The sequence below is a fragment of the Poecilia formosa genome, unplaced genomic scaffold (genome assembly GCF_000485575.1).
Source record: "Poecilia formosa unplaced genomic scaffold, Poecilia_formosa-5.1.2 Scaffold146, whole genome shotgun sequence".
NCBI classification, from domain to species: Eukaryota; Metazoa; Chordata; class Actinopteri; order Cyprinodontiformes; family Poeciliidae; genus Poecilia; species Poecilia formosa.
Window position 1 is genome coordinate 1333618 of NW_006800085.1, and position 13496 is coordinate 1347113.

The 13496-nt window shown below is 38.1% G+C and overlaps 1 protein-coding gene across 1 annotated transcript in view; it reads right to left on the bottom strand.

Annotated features, from left to right (window-relative positions):
- The window catches only part of LOC103145739 (tankyrase-1), a 72125-nt gene that overhangs the window by 47848 nt on the left and 10781 nt on the right, over window positions 1-13496 (bottom strand). The window lies entirely within an intron of this gene.

Below are 13496 nucleotides of genomic sequence, written 5' to 3' on the forward strand. Positions count from 1 at the left end.
ACAGATGAGCTTGTATAAGATTAGACTATAGCCTGACTGATTCACGTAAACGAAGAGTCACACAACCGATTTCCTCCATTTGATTCATAGCAGCTTCCCAACCACACCGGGACAGCTCAACACAATGAGACTCCATAAAATCCCAATCGAACCATTAAAAATATTTATGGCACGTTTAACATAGTTCTCTTTCTACAAAAGATAGTCTCCAAATTTCATGATAATTCAATATTTCCAAATTCATCCCACTCGAATTATATTGAGGATCAATTTCAAACCTGCAGAATCTTGAACGAGGATGAGTGATGCATATGGATATGTCTTTTTATACCCACGCACTCAAGTTTCTGTCTTCATTTTCATGTAAATTCACTGAACTTTTATTTTAATTCGTTTTATTGTCAGTCTACTCTTGCATAGCGGCTGACCATCATTCATTTTGAGTTGTGGAGCTGTGTAGCGATGTGGAAAACTAGCCAATTTCAGCTGCAGGAAGAGCGCCCAAATGGGGTGAGTGAACTCTGGAAACGCATCGCACACATAATAAAAAAATACATATTATTTTTGTTTTGCCTCTATTCACTAGGCCATCCCCTTTTTTTTCTTCCTTTTAAGATAGCGAAAGAAAAATCTGTCTGGGTTTGTGAAAGAGACAGAGCATCTCAGGGGGACTGAGACTGAGGTTCATTCATCACAGGGGACCAATCGAACAGCAGTCCTCATGGTAATCAATGGGTTTGTCTCAGATAAGGAGCTGAAAGCAACACAAATTCACTTTCTCTCTCTCATACGCACTCAAAGGTGTGAGACTAATCTGTGCATTAGCAGGAGGGAGCTTTCACAGCAGCTCTTTGTGCGCATGATTTCCATATGCTCCCGTCAACCAGCCCTTTTCTTCCAGTTTCTTCACATTCACTGGAAGTCGCATCAATTCATCTCTTTATCTGTCAGCCAGACCAGAAGACATCTTCATCTTTTTTTTCCTCCCCCGTCAGGCTTTCCTCTCTTCCCCCTGACATTGTTTTGTTCCCTCTTTTGACATCAATAAAGGTTCTCCCTCTCCACTGGCATTCTCTCCATCTTGTGGACGCCCGTGGCACTTCTAACTACAGTATCTGATCGTTTTCCGCCTGCGTTCGTTAAAGAGCGCAGCCCAATTTTCCTCTGTGTTGAATCTGTCTGCCCACTATGGGCCTCTCCTCACAGCGTCAATTTCTTTTTCACGTTATTTACAGCAGAGAAGTGTTTGCTCATGTTGGATCCTCGCAATCTCGGTGCCGCAGGAGCACCAAACCTTCATGGAGAGACAGGAACGCAGCTTCGATTAAGTTATATTTGTTTTCCCTTTTTGCTCCAGTCGAACAGCACCAGGAGCTTCTATTGAGCTCTGTTAGTGTGAGAGGCAGCACAGGGTGGACACAAACTCTAATTGATTCCAAGGGATGAGAAAAAAAATTTGTCTGGCAGGAGAAAAAAAAAAAAAAATTAGATTAGTAGATGTTCCAGCTGTGACAAGATGACAGGGATACAATATAAAAATGTCTGAGAGCCATTAAATACTCAGAGGACACATTTTTCTTGTCCATTTTATGCCAGCTAACATCTCCATGAAGACAACTTTTCTGTGTTTCTGTCATCTAGAACTTTCTCCAGAAGCTGAAAAGATAACCGGGACCATCTGTTGGTAAATTCTGTTGGTAAACAAAAACGCTCAATTAAAGTTGTTTATTTTCATATTTTCTTCATTCAGATGAAGTTTCAAAAGAAGTTTTGAATATTTAATCTTAATGGCCGCATGAGAAACTTGCGTAGCAGAGTTCAGCGACATCTGGGGGTCAATCTTTGGTTTGGTGTCACTTTTTGAAGTTAAGAAGCAGAACGCTGCATTTTGCACTTAGTTCTGCAAGAGTTAATTTATAAAAATGCTGCATTTGTTCAGTACAAGTGCTATCTACTGAATGTTATGTTTACGTTTCCTTTTACTCTTACAGTGCAAATTCAACAATTGGCAGTGGCACATCAGTGGTAAAACAAAACGAATAAGTGGCTGTAGCTGATCCTGAACGTTGCTAGTGACAACAGTTTTGAGTTTGTAAAAACTGGTTAAAAAAATACGTTAGTAGCAAAAAAATACATATTTTTTCCAACAAAGCAGTTTTTTTTGACAAATTAGCATATGATGTTCACTTTGTAGTTGGGTCAGGAGTGTGTCACTACCTGGTGACTTAAGAAACAGAAAAAAATGCATCCACTGTTACCTTTTCACACATTTGAACAAATCTGTTTAGGTACTATTTTGTGGCATGTGAGAATTAGCACTATTAAAGTGTTGAGGTTGTAGAGGAATTAAGTAACTAGGTGGAATAACAAAAAAATGAAAACAATTCTGATCCGTTTACTTATTCCAGCATGCTTCAGTATGTGGAACCTTGAAGGAAGGCTGCAATACTGTAAAACACCGTCACACTTTTTGACATATTATTCCCAAGTGAATCCTGGACCTTCACAGGTCTGTAGAAACCGGTTATATAAAATGTCACATTGATGTTGTCTTGCAGTTTCTGACAGATACTGAGCAGCCCTACAACCCCCTGTGTCTGTCTAAAGCTTTGCATCAAAGAGAGAGAGAAAGTCGTCCTCATCTGAAGTCTATTCCCTTAGATCAATTCGGAGAGCAAAAAGATGAAGTCCTACTTTGTCAATACCAATTTAGAACGGACATATTGAGATATGACAGCTCTGATGTGACGGTCGCTGTGATTCTTTCAGCTTGAATGAGCAGCTGTGGCTCAAAATACGACGTCTCTCTTTGTTGTCATCCAGATTACAGTGTTTTCACTCAATGAACACTTCAGTTGTTTCCACAGCACTCAAAAACACAAACTAGTTACACATTGCTTAACCAGATAGCCACCCAATTCACAGCCAACAAAAAACCCAAGTCAATAAAACAATAGAATGATAAGAGGATGGGTACAAGAGTCAATCTGGTTTGTAAATACATAGGGTACAAATATCAGCTACAGAGACACTTAAATTGGTCAGACAATTAAAAGAAGGGAACTTAAGAACTACAAAATGGCTGCAGATCTGCCAATTGACAAATATGACATCTTAGTTGCACTGGTGCAGCCATATGAAGTTCAGCTGGATCCAAAAAGTTGGTCTGCTTGATGACCAACTGGTCGGAAACTCAAACATTTGATTTTGTTTCTCCAAATCAGTGCTCACGCCATAGTAGTCCAGGTTAAAAATTGGCAATTGGAAATCTACCATAAAAGTTTGATTGGTGGATTTCTAAACTGAGAGTTTTTCAAATGTACCTTTTGCAACGAATTAATAAATAAAAACTAGCATTTTTTTTTTCTTATTTTTTGTGTTGTTGTCACTTTAAGTAAACTTACATTTTTTGGCAACTGGAGCAAAAAAAAGTTGAACTTGAGTTGTGGATCCAGTATGAAAAACTGAGGATCAGGGAGAAATACTTCTGTGTGTGTGTGTGTGTCTGTCTGTGTGTGTGTGTTGACTTGGCCTACAGAAGAGAATTGATTTTCAAGGCGAAGCAGCAGCTGATCTTTGAATAGCAATGGAGGTAATTAAGAAGAGCTAATGGACTGTCGCTCTTTTTGGTCAAATTTCTCTTCTGAGTGAATATTCATTCCAGCATTTCGTTCACTCCTAAAATCTGAACACTCACAGTTCACACAAATGAATATTAATTGTCATTTTTAGTCTCCTACATTAAAACTTTTCAAACTTCAATATTTTACTTTGAATTGAACATTTCAGGAGTGGTTAAGACTTTGTAGGTAGCCTCAATTAGGATCGTAGGGTTTCTTCTGTAACAGGAAACATCATGTTACATGATACTAACTACAAAAACAAGAGTAGAAAAAAAGCCATTAAAAACTACTTATGTAAGATCAGGTTTTTTCAGAAATCTAAACATACTACATATAGATGCTACCTTCCTTCTGTTCTTGCTTCACCATTCAGATATGCATACCAGCCTTTCAAACAAAAAATATTTCTCATAAAAATAAAAACAGCCCACAAGAAAAGACATAAGTTACTCACTGACAATAAATAATGTATTTATTTACATTGTCTTAAGTTGAGAAAGTTTATTGGTAATTATAGCAATGCAAATAAAGAAACGGGAAGGTGTGAATATAAACATCCTCGCATTGCATTTGTTTTTCACACTTTTTGCTTGTTATGGCTCGTTAAAAATGGAACAGTGTGAAGATTTTGAAGCCATAGAGATTCAGTCGGCTTCCAGATTTTTATTTATGCATTAAATGTTATTCGCGTCGTTTGTGTTCGAGTTGAACACAAGCACCTTGCGGTTTTTCACCTGGTCATTGTAGGTTTGGTTTGTGATGCAGTGCACGGTTGTGGGGAGTTTATTTAAGTGAAGTAGTGGTGAAGTCACTGCTTCACTTGTTTCTTTCGGATAGTAGTATATATGTATATATAGTATATAAAACATTGTTAAATAGAGATTATTTATTGGTTTTTAGAAGTTTAATAGAGTCAGCTTTCTACAACTGAGCATTAAAACACCAAGAGCTTAACAACATTATTAACCCAACCAGTAACAGATGGATGTAATGAGCTCAGCAGGCTTTTTTTCCCCTCCAGTAAAAATCACTTAATTTGGCTGAATATGCTGGATAAACACCTATCCTCATACTGGATTTATAACATTTTGGCGGCGATGTTTGGCAGTGTAATCTTCACTTTAGCGTGTGGGTGGTTGGCTGAAGATTACCCAACAGTTCAACTGAAAAGGTTTCGAGTTGTGTGCTCCTGTCAGATTGGCAGAGGATGGGGCCAAGTGTAACATTTCAAGTGCTGAAATGGAATAAGTGAAAGTAATCAGAAACAGCAGCGGGGGAGAAAATAAAAAAAAGTATGGACAAAGTGTCAAAGAGAGTGAGACCAGATACTGTGGCTGATGAAAAGATGAAGAGCAAAGGGGGACGTGTGCTGTAGTTGCAAGCTCATTAAACACCACATTAGCTGATGAGGAGGAAGAAAAAAAAAGTGTCTGAGAGATCATTGGATCCAAGGGGGAGTGTTCAAGGGTAGACGCAACTTGATGAAAGTGTCCTAATCACTGCTTTCTGGGCAGAAAAAGATCAATCAGCAGCGACAGAGCAGACTGATGTAAAGGAAAGTTCCTGCGGTGATCCAACATTGGCTCCCCTGAGACTTCTCACATCATTACTTTGTTTTTTTTCCCCCCAATTACTTATCCACAGTTTGCTAAAGTGATTTTTCAGGCTGTTAGTGTACAAGTGCCTTAGCTAGCTGTTGCACTTGGAATGAACCCAAGCTGCAGGCATAACTGAATACCAGCACAAGCCAGTACTTAGAAATTATTTTTAATTAACCAAACAACCTAGTCGAGTCACTTTCACATTAACAGAAAAGTGATAAGACAAAGAAACACGTTGGAACAAACCAGTGACGTAGCAGTTCAAATGCTCACACTGTGTCTACATCTCTGTACACCCTAACGAGGAGTATGTAAACCAATTTTCCTTTGTATATTTTTGTGACGTAGGTTAATATGAAAAAGACGAGTCTCTTACAGTATAAAGAACTTGGATCTTCTAAAGCAGATCCAAGTTCTGCCTTTGGAAATAAATAGAACAGCTTCATATGTAGCCATCAGAACTCATTCACCATTCAGTATCATTGAACTTAGTTTCTACTGAAGGCTCCTTACCTTCAGTGAGTAGTTTGCTTTCCATTGCCTCATAAATACTTGATACCAAAACTGATGACAGCCCAAGCACCTTTAAGGAACATTCTTCTAGATTTTACCAGCTAATTACAAATTATCATAGCATCTTACCAAACCGTTCTATAAACTTTGCTGAACATGCAGAACTAATTACTCACCATTTATGATTACAATGACAAAAAAAATGGACGTTGTGATTTTATCACTAATAATTTCCCATTTACTTGCAAGAATGGAAGAGTAAGAAAGCAACCTTGGCCTTGGAGTTGTAAAAAGCACTTCAAATCACTGCTTTGACCTTGCATGAAAGCAATTCAGTTACACACTAGTGAATAGAGGTAGAAAAGTAATGGCTGTGTCTGTTTTTAAGCTCCAAGGCAGCTGAGATCAAAACAGATTTTTTTTTTTCATGATAGGAATCAGGTGAATCAAAGCTATGATTCAAACAAACATGACTCAGTCAAAACACAGTTTATGTAATTAGCTGAAAGCAGTTGAATAGAGATGTGGGGGGTTAAGAAAAGGCACGGTTTAAAAATACACTGATTGTGTAACAGCTCCATGTTCCCCATCATGCTACAGATGGTAAATAAAAGGTCAGTGTTGATACATAAACACTGCAAAAAAATCTAAGAGGAAATGTCAACACAACCATGCTACAGAAACGGATGTATAAAAATTACTACACCATAAAACAGCCTGATTGTCTAAAAATATCTGAACATAAAGGTGCCTGGCTAATACAAATTTTACATTGAGACATTGAGAAATTCAAATAATATCCTGAATAGGATTTCTGTCTAAAAGTAAGATTTTAGATGTCATGAAATGTTACATACTGCAAAAAGGAAAAAAACAAAACAATGGCGCATTAAAATTAAATGTAAAGTTCAGGGGTACATCGATAAATCTGCATTGATTTATTAAATGTTGAATGATCGGCGATCAGGTGTTAAGAGTTTAGATTTATGGGTCGAGCCAGAACATGACCCATAATTCGGGCAGGACTGGACCAGACCAAAATGATTTGCTTGATGGTCGGGTCAGGTGGAGTTGGGTTCTGTGGTGCTTTTAAAAAGCCTACAATACATTCAGCACAGTGAAAACCAAACAAGAATATACAATACAAAGTTGTGTTAATGTATTGTCAAAATGTAGAAGTTGGCAGCTTTGAGGAAAGAAAGGGGCAGAAGTTCATTAGACTGTAACAAGCGCAGCACCGTGCTGCGCTCCTATCAATCACTCTGCGTTTACAACATGCCACAAAACGGTGCCGGAAGATGTTAAACAAAAGCTAAAAATGGGAGAAGTTACACTGCTTACTCAAATTATGCCCTAAAAACAAAAGCAGTAAAAACGTAATTGTCGGGTTTATTCCGGCTCGGACGTACAATTAAAGTTAATTAGTGGGGTCGGATCGGGTCTCCGACACATCGTCTACGGGCTTGGGTCGGGTTGGGTTGGATTTTTTGGGCCTTTCTAAATAATTGTCCAATACTTGCAGATAAAACTGATCATATCCACCTCCACAAGTAAGGCTTTTTAAAAACCAGTGATCAGTCAGAAAAATGCAATCTGTGTTTAGCCTTAACCGCGTCTTCCTAGCTGGTATTTTATAGGTTTGTGTTCTTATAACTCCACTGTTCCTAAACTTTGAAAAGTATTTGTTACAATACTAGCTGTGCAGTCCATCATGTGCTGTGCATAATTGATTAAATGAGCACCTCTAGAGTAACATTCTCATTCACCTTTTCCACAGACAGGAGCTCCTTGAGGTCGTGCTGAAAATTGCGTTGCTTGATCACAGAATGCTAATTTGCTCAGGCTTCTTTAACCTGCCTCACCTTAAATAAGGCTGAACAAAGCAGATTCACTCCAGTAACTGATAAACATCCATAATTAGCTCCAGAGATGTTTAATAATTTGCCAGCAAACTTGGGCATGTTCTCTTTTATCACTTGATAAAGTGTAAGCATAGGTAGGTTTCCATTTTAACACCACAAATAAAACAACTGTTGTGACAGCAGAGCTGAACAAAATTGCATATGCATCGAATTAAAACCTTTTTTTTTATGATATTGCTGCGATATACTAGAGCCACTTAGAGAAGACATTTTCTTACACATTTTATTTCACATTTCTATCTGAGTTTATCATGTCTGAGAGCAGCCTGTTGGATTTGGCAGAGCAATATAGCTAATTTATGACTCAATATGAGCTTTCATTGCTACAGACTGAACCAGAAAGCTGCGCTGCAACAGAGGATGAAGAATAGAGCAAAGCTTCTAAGTGGAGAAAACAAAATGGAGCCCTTACCTTTACCGAGGTAGAATTATCCTTCAGATAAACACATGCTATTTGATCGGACTTTTTTCTGAAAACTTAGTAAAAATGTAACAGCTTGTAGGGAACCGTGACCCTTTGTCCATTAATAAAACAACCTCTCTGTGCATTGCATTAAACGCACCACTTACTGCGGTAATTACAACTGTAGGATTCGACCAGAATGGCAAAAAGTGTGGCAGGATGATAGTTTATGTAATTAGCGCCCTTCAATACAAATAAAAAGACAGGTTGCACTTTCAAGACGTTACCTGACTGAAATCAAAGAAGAACAGCAACAAATGTCTGTCTTTACACGCAGATAGTTACTTTTCAATCGTCATCTGCGACAACGGAAAGCTGATTCAGATGTTTCAAGCGGGCAAGAGTAAATGTTTTAATTATTTTTCATAAGAAACATTTCAGTTACAGGATCAGAGAATATTTCAGGGCCTGCTGGGATAAATGGACATTTTTCCAGAATCGCACACCTACTTTAGTTCACTAGGCATTGTAATGAGCAACCTTACATACAAAAGGCTACGCTCAAAATAGCTTCCTAAATGTTACAAAAACAACATTTTCAGTTCGGTAAGTTCTGATGATGTACAAAAGATTTTCTCTGATCCAAAAAAGGGTTAAAATTAGAGATGCAGGCTCAAATATTTACATCCACTCCCACCGATGGATGGCTAAAGGACAGTTGAGTTCAAGTCTCTCTCTGGCCTGTTTGTTGATGTGTTTCCTGGTGATCTGTGCCATGTGCAACGGGGCAACCAAAGACTGACATCACACAGTTCTGGACTGAATCCAGCTTTTCAGATTAGTCCCATTTTTTGTTTTTCTCCAATTTATTTTATGTTGTGGTCTTGTGTGCTCTCTGTTATGACATACTAAGAAAACCGTAGCAACTATCTCCTTTAGTGACAGTTTAGTACTTTCAGAGTGCCGTTTACATTGGTCTATAGATTCCTAAATGTCCCTGCCCTCTGAATCTGTGTGTGAACACTTGCTTGTCTCACATGTCTCTGCATTGAACCTACATTAACAGACAACCTAGTTTTACCTTCCCCCCACTGACTGCTTGGAGGTAGACACTAGCCCCCGAGAGACGATGCATGGATGAACGGAGTGAAGAAATTGGAAGGATGGAACCTCTTAAATCTAAGCCTAAAGTGTTCAGTTTACAATGGTTAAGTGTTAACTGTGCAAAAACAAAACGTTTAAGATATTAAGCTGATTGTTTTGTTTATATAGACAGTAAATCTGTGCTGCTTTCCGTTTACTCCTCCACTGATTTTGCTTTATTTATTTATTTTTAAGAATATTAAAGTCCAGCTTGGTCAACTTTGGTTGTGCTGATTCCTCGATCATTATTGCTGTATTTTTAATCCACTTTCAAGTTGAGTCACTCTGCATTTGATTGCTTATTGATCCAAATGAAGGTGTAGCCACCGTTTTCATTGCCATTTCTAATTTAGGTAGAATTATAGATCGTCTTTTGCCCCTATAGATTCCAACGTTAATATTGTTTGAGGGGTAAGAAATGCTAGAGGTGACTAATACGTTTTAATTGCCTCCGTGAGTTGCTGTCCCAGGTGTAGCTACCATAGTTGCTTCTACATAAACTACATCAGCACAGACATCCACAATAACTAAATCACCACTGGGTTACTGCTTTGGACAAGAATGGACTTGTTTATTGTGGCTCCCATTGTATCATCATCTTACATCTTTCTTAGTTGAAGATTCAGTTTGTCAAAGCAAAAATATTGTTTTGCAGAGGTTTCTGCTTATAGTTTCCTTAATGTTTAAATAAATCTGAAACTTTTACCACATGCCATCATATTCCACAAGCACACTCATATTGACTTCATTGAGCATGTAATATGTGGCAACACTTTCTGTACCAACTTAGTTCCCCTCGTCTTAAATCCACTTTGACAACAGCTGTGTAGTTAGCTACAGATGTGGTAACATTTAATAATCCTGACACCAACACCAGATCTCGCCTGCATAAATAAATCATTCTCCACAGGATCATTGGCCCTCATGTTCTGCCACAGTCTGGCTCATCTCTGAAGTGTCCACAGGTCCACCTCATTTACCACAGAGGCAGAACAATGGGGACCGATGATGCAAGTGTGTGCAAAACAGATCTGATGCTGCGAAAATCAACACAGTCAATGTCAAGAGCCATAGTGAAGAAGAGCTGATGAGTTCTGTTAGAACTTCAGGATTTAAATGTACTTTTACTTGTGTAGCTAACAAAATGAAGATAATTTAGTTAGAGTGCTGTGTAAAAGTATTTGGCCTCTCACATATTTCACTCTGCCAACTTTTAAATCAAACTGAAAGTGGCTTTTAAATGATGAGTAACTTATTAAATTATTCTTAAGCGATATTAAAACAAGTAATAATCTCCACTTTTTTTAATTCACTAATTAAACGATCAACTACACTGTTTTGAAAAGCTGAAGTGAATTTCACCAGCCACACCCAGATCTGACCGCTGGCAGCCATGCAGAAACCCACAAATCACTTCAATAGAATATGTCCAATAACATGAAGGCTAAAAGATGTCAAGCAGCAACACATCATGCCTTGATCTAAAGGGATTCAACAGCACATGACAAACAACATCATTGACCTTTCATCTGTGCAGAAAGGATTGCAGAGTCATTTTTAAGACTTCGGGACTAGAATGAACTGCAGTGAGAGTCGCTACCATCAAATGGAGAAAACACAGAACAGCAGACAAGCAAAATTACTCCAGGAGCTCGTGGACGACTAAACGACGAGGTCATAAATGAACCCTGAATAACTTTAACTTGCCTGCGATAAAGCCAGTTTTCATGCATCATAAGAGAGACTGTTCCAAAACATATTTGCCAAAAGCTTCTGGATGATCAACCTAACTTTTGGTTAAATTTATGAAAGGTGTACACACAACGTTTGATCTACTTGAAAACATTTCTGAAAAAAACAAAAAAAAAACAAGAACAATAACAACGCTCAGTGGTGGTAGTTTAATGGTCTAAGGCAGACTTGCTGCTTGAGGACCAGGACAACTTGTAATGACAGAACCATAAATTCTGCTCTCAACCAGAAAGTCCTGAAGCTAAATGACTGGCCATCAATTTTGGTAAATAAGCTCTGGCACTCTTGGCTTATTCAGCAGGACAACAGTCCAAAACACAGCAGCAAGAGCATCTCTAAATGACAAACTAAAGTGCAAGTTTTGGAAGGGAAAAAAGTAAAAGTCTTGACTCAAATACAATTGAGATGCTGAAAAATAACCTTATTCAGGTGGTTTATGTTCAAAAACAAGTCAATGAATGACTTGGTGACTTTATCACAGTTAACTCTATGTCAAAATCACAAAAGAGAATTTATTCCCAATAACATTTTTAACAAATCTCTTAATTGCACTCTTTGTGTGCAGCTTTTCCAAACAATATCAAGATTAAGAAAGTTTCTAATAATTTGCACTTGAAGTACATTGTGTCTCAAAAAATTCAACCTCAAAACAAAGGAAAACAAAAGCAACAAAACAAACCAAACTAAAAGGGCAGTATTGCTTAATGAAACCTAGCTTGTGAAGCTAGTTTTTCTAAGAACTACGCTCCAGGTTTTTTGATAGAGGTAGTATGTCCTTTATCCATTTTTTATATAAATCTCAAAGCAAATTACATGTGGCTGGTTTTTTAGACCAAAAATGCTGGATGGTCTTAACTTTGAGTCTGCCAGTGTTTTCCCTCCCAGTCACCAATCAGAGCTGATCAAAATAAAATCAGTTAATCTAAATCTCTGGCTGATGGGCTGATGTATCTCTGCTTGAATATTTACCAGTAAGCGGATCAACCAGTATTCCTGCAGAAGCGCATCATTAAATGGCATGTGGGCTATAATGCAGTGGGAATAAATGTGTAAATTCATATGCATTATTCTAATCACTCGCTCACTGAGAGTTTTCTTTTCTTTCTCATAATCTACAAAATACATCTTTCTGCTCCCTGCTGAGTAACTTAAAAGACTAATATGGCTGATTTTCCGTATTGCACTAAAACTTGCTCTTGAATTCTTATGCAAAGCCAGCTAGAGAAAGCTTTTATTTCATTAAGTAATAATCAAATTAATTGAATTAAAACTGTATTCTCAAGGCTTTTTGTTTGCTCCATCCAAATTAAAGTTTTTTCAAATAAAACGCCAAATGAGGGGGAACTTTAATTTGCTACTTTTGTATGTTTAATGTATTTAACTGGGTATTAAGATGCATATTGCACCAGCCACAAAGCAGAGATGCGGCACCCTTTGAAAACCCAAAGACTGCGACGTTCATGGTGCTCTCTGTGGAAACAATTTATACAAATGAACTAAACTGAGATGCATAACTTGATTCCTGTGCACACAGGCCATTCAGGCTGCTATTTTCGTTCGGACTTACCTGCAGCAAAAGTTGTTTTATTCCTAAGGATTATCCTTATTTACCAGGACTTGCATAATGTTTACTCAAATCATTTAGGTCGCATCATGTTAGCTGGAGCTGCACACTAATGATAATGAGGGTAGTCATGATAATGATCCTTGCTCCACATACCAACAGTGTAATGAATGAGAGGTGCCAACTCCTTCTGGGCTCAAACTGTTTCCATGCTGTTTACAGAATGACAAAAGAAGCTGCGAGGCAAAGACTGGAGACGGACCGGGAAGGTAGGAAACAGAAAGTTCCTTCATAGACAGTGGCTCTATTGAGCTGCAGACTGATGCATGCTGTTTGAGGCAAAAGCAGCTCCTCGAAATGGGAACAGGAGCCTTAAAGGTATGGAAACTGTGAGAAATAAACTGTGCATAGTGTACGCAGAGCATGGGAAAAAGGCCTCTGTTCCTAAACAGTTGTAACAGTTGAATATGTCTCATAAATCCAAGGTGCAATGTTTAAATGTATAAGAATTGGTATATACGTTTTTCATTATTTATCAACTTAGGATTTTGTCTTTCAAAGCCACTGCAACAATATTTCTTCCTGGTGTGTGCTGTATGGTGTATAGTCTGAATGACAATAAGATTGTGTCTATGGATGATAGATAAAATGGAAAGGTGACACTGCCTGTAGCCCCACAGTTATGGACAGAATGCTAAACGGGCAGAAAGGGAAAACAACAAACAAGAAAGTAGGACAAAGGAGAACACAGGGAAAAACCAGAACAGAATCTGTTTATATGTGCACCGTCCTGTACAAGGTTCAGTTTCCAGGCTCAAATTTTAAGAATCCCTTACAGACCATTTTTAATTACAAGTAAAACATAACATGCATGCATGGATGGATGGATGGATGGATGGATGGATGGATGGATGGATGGATGGATGGATGGATGGATGGACTGTAGTGGCCCATGGATGGATGGATGGATGGATG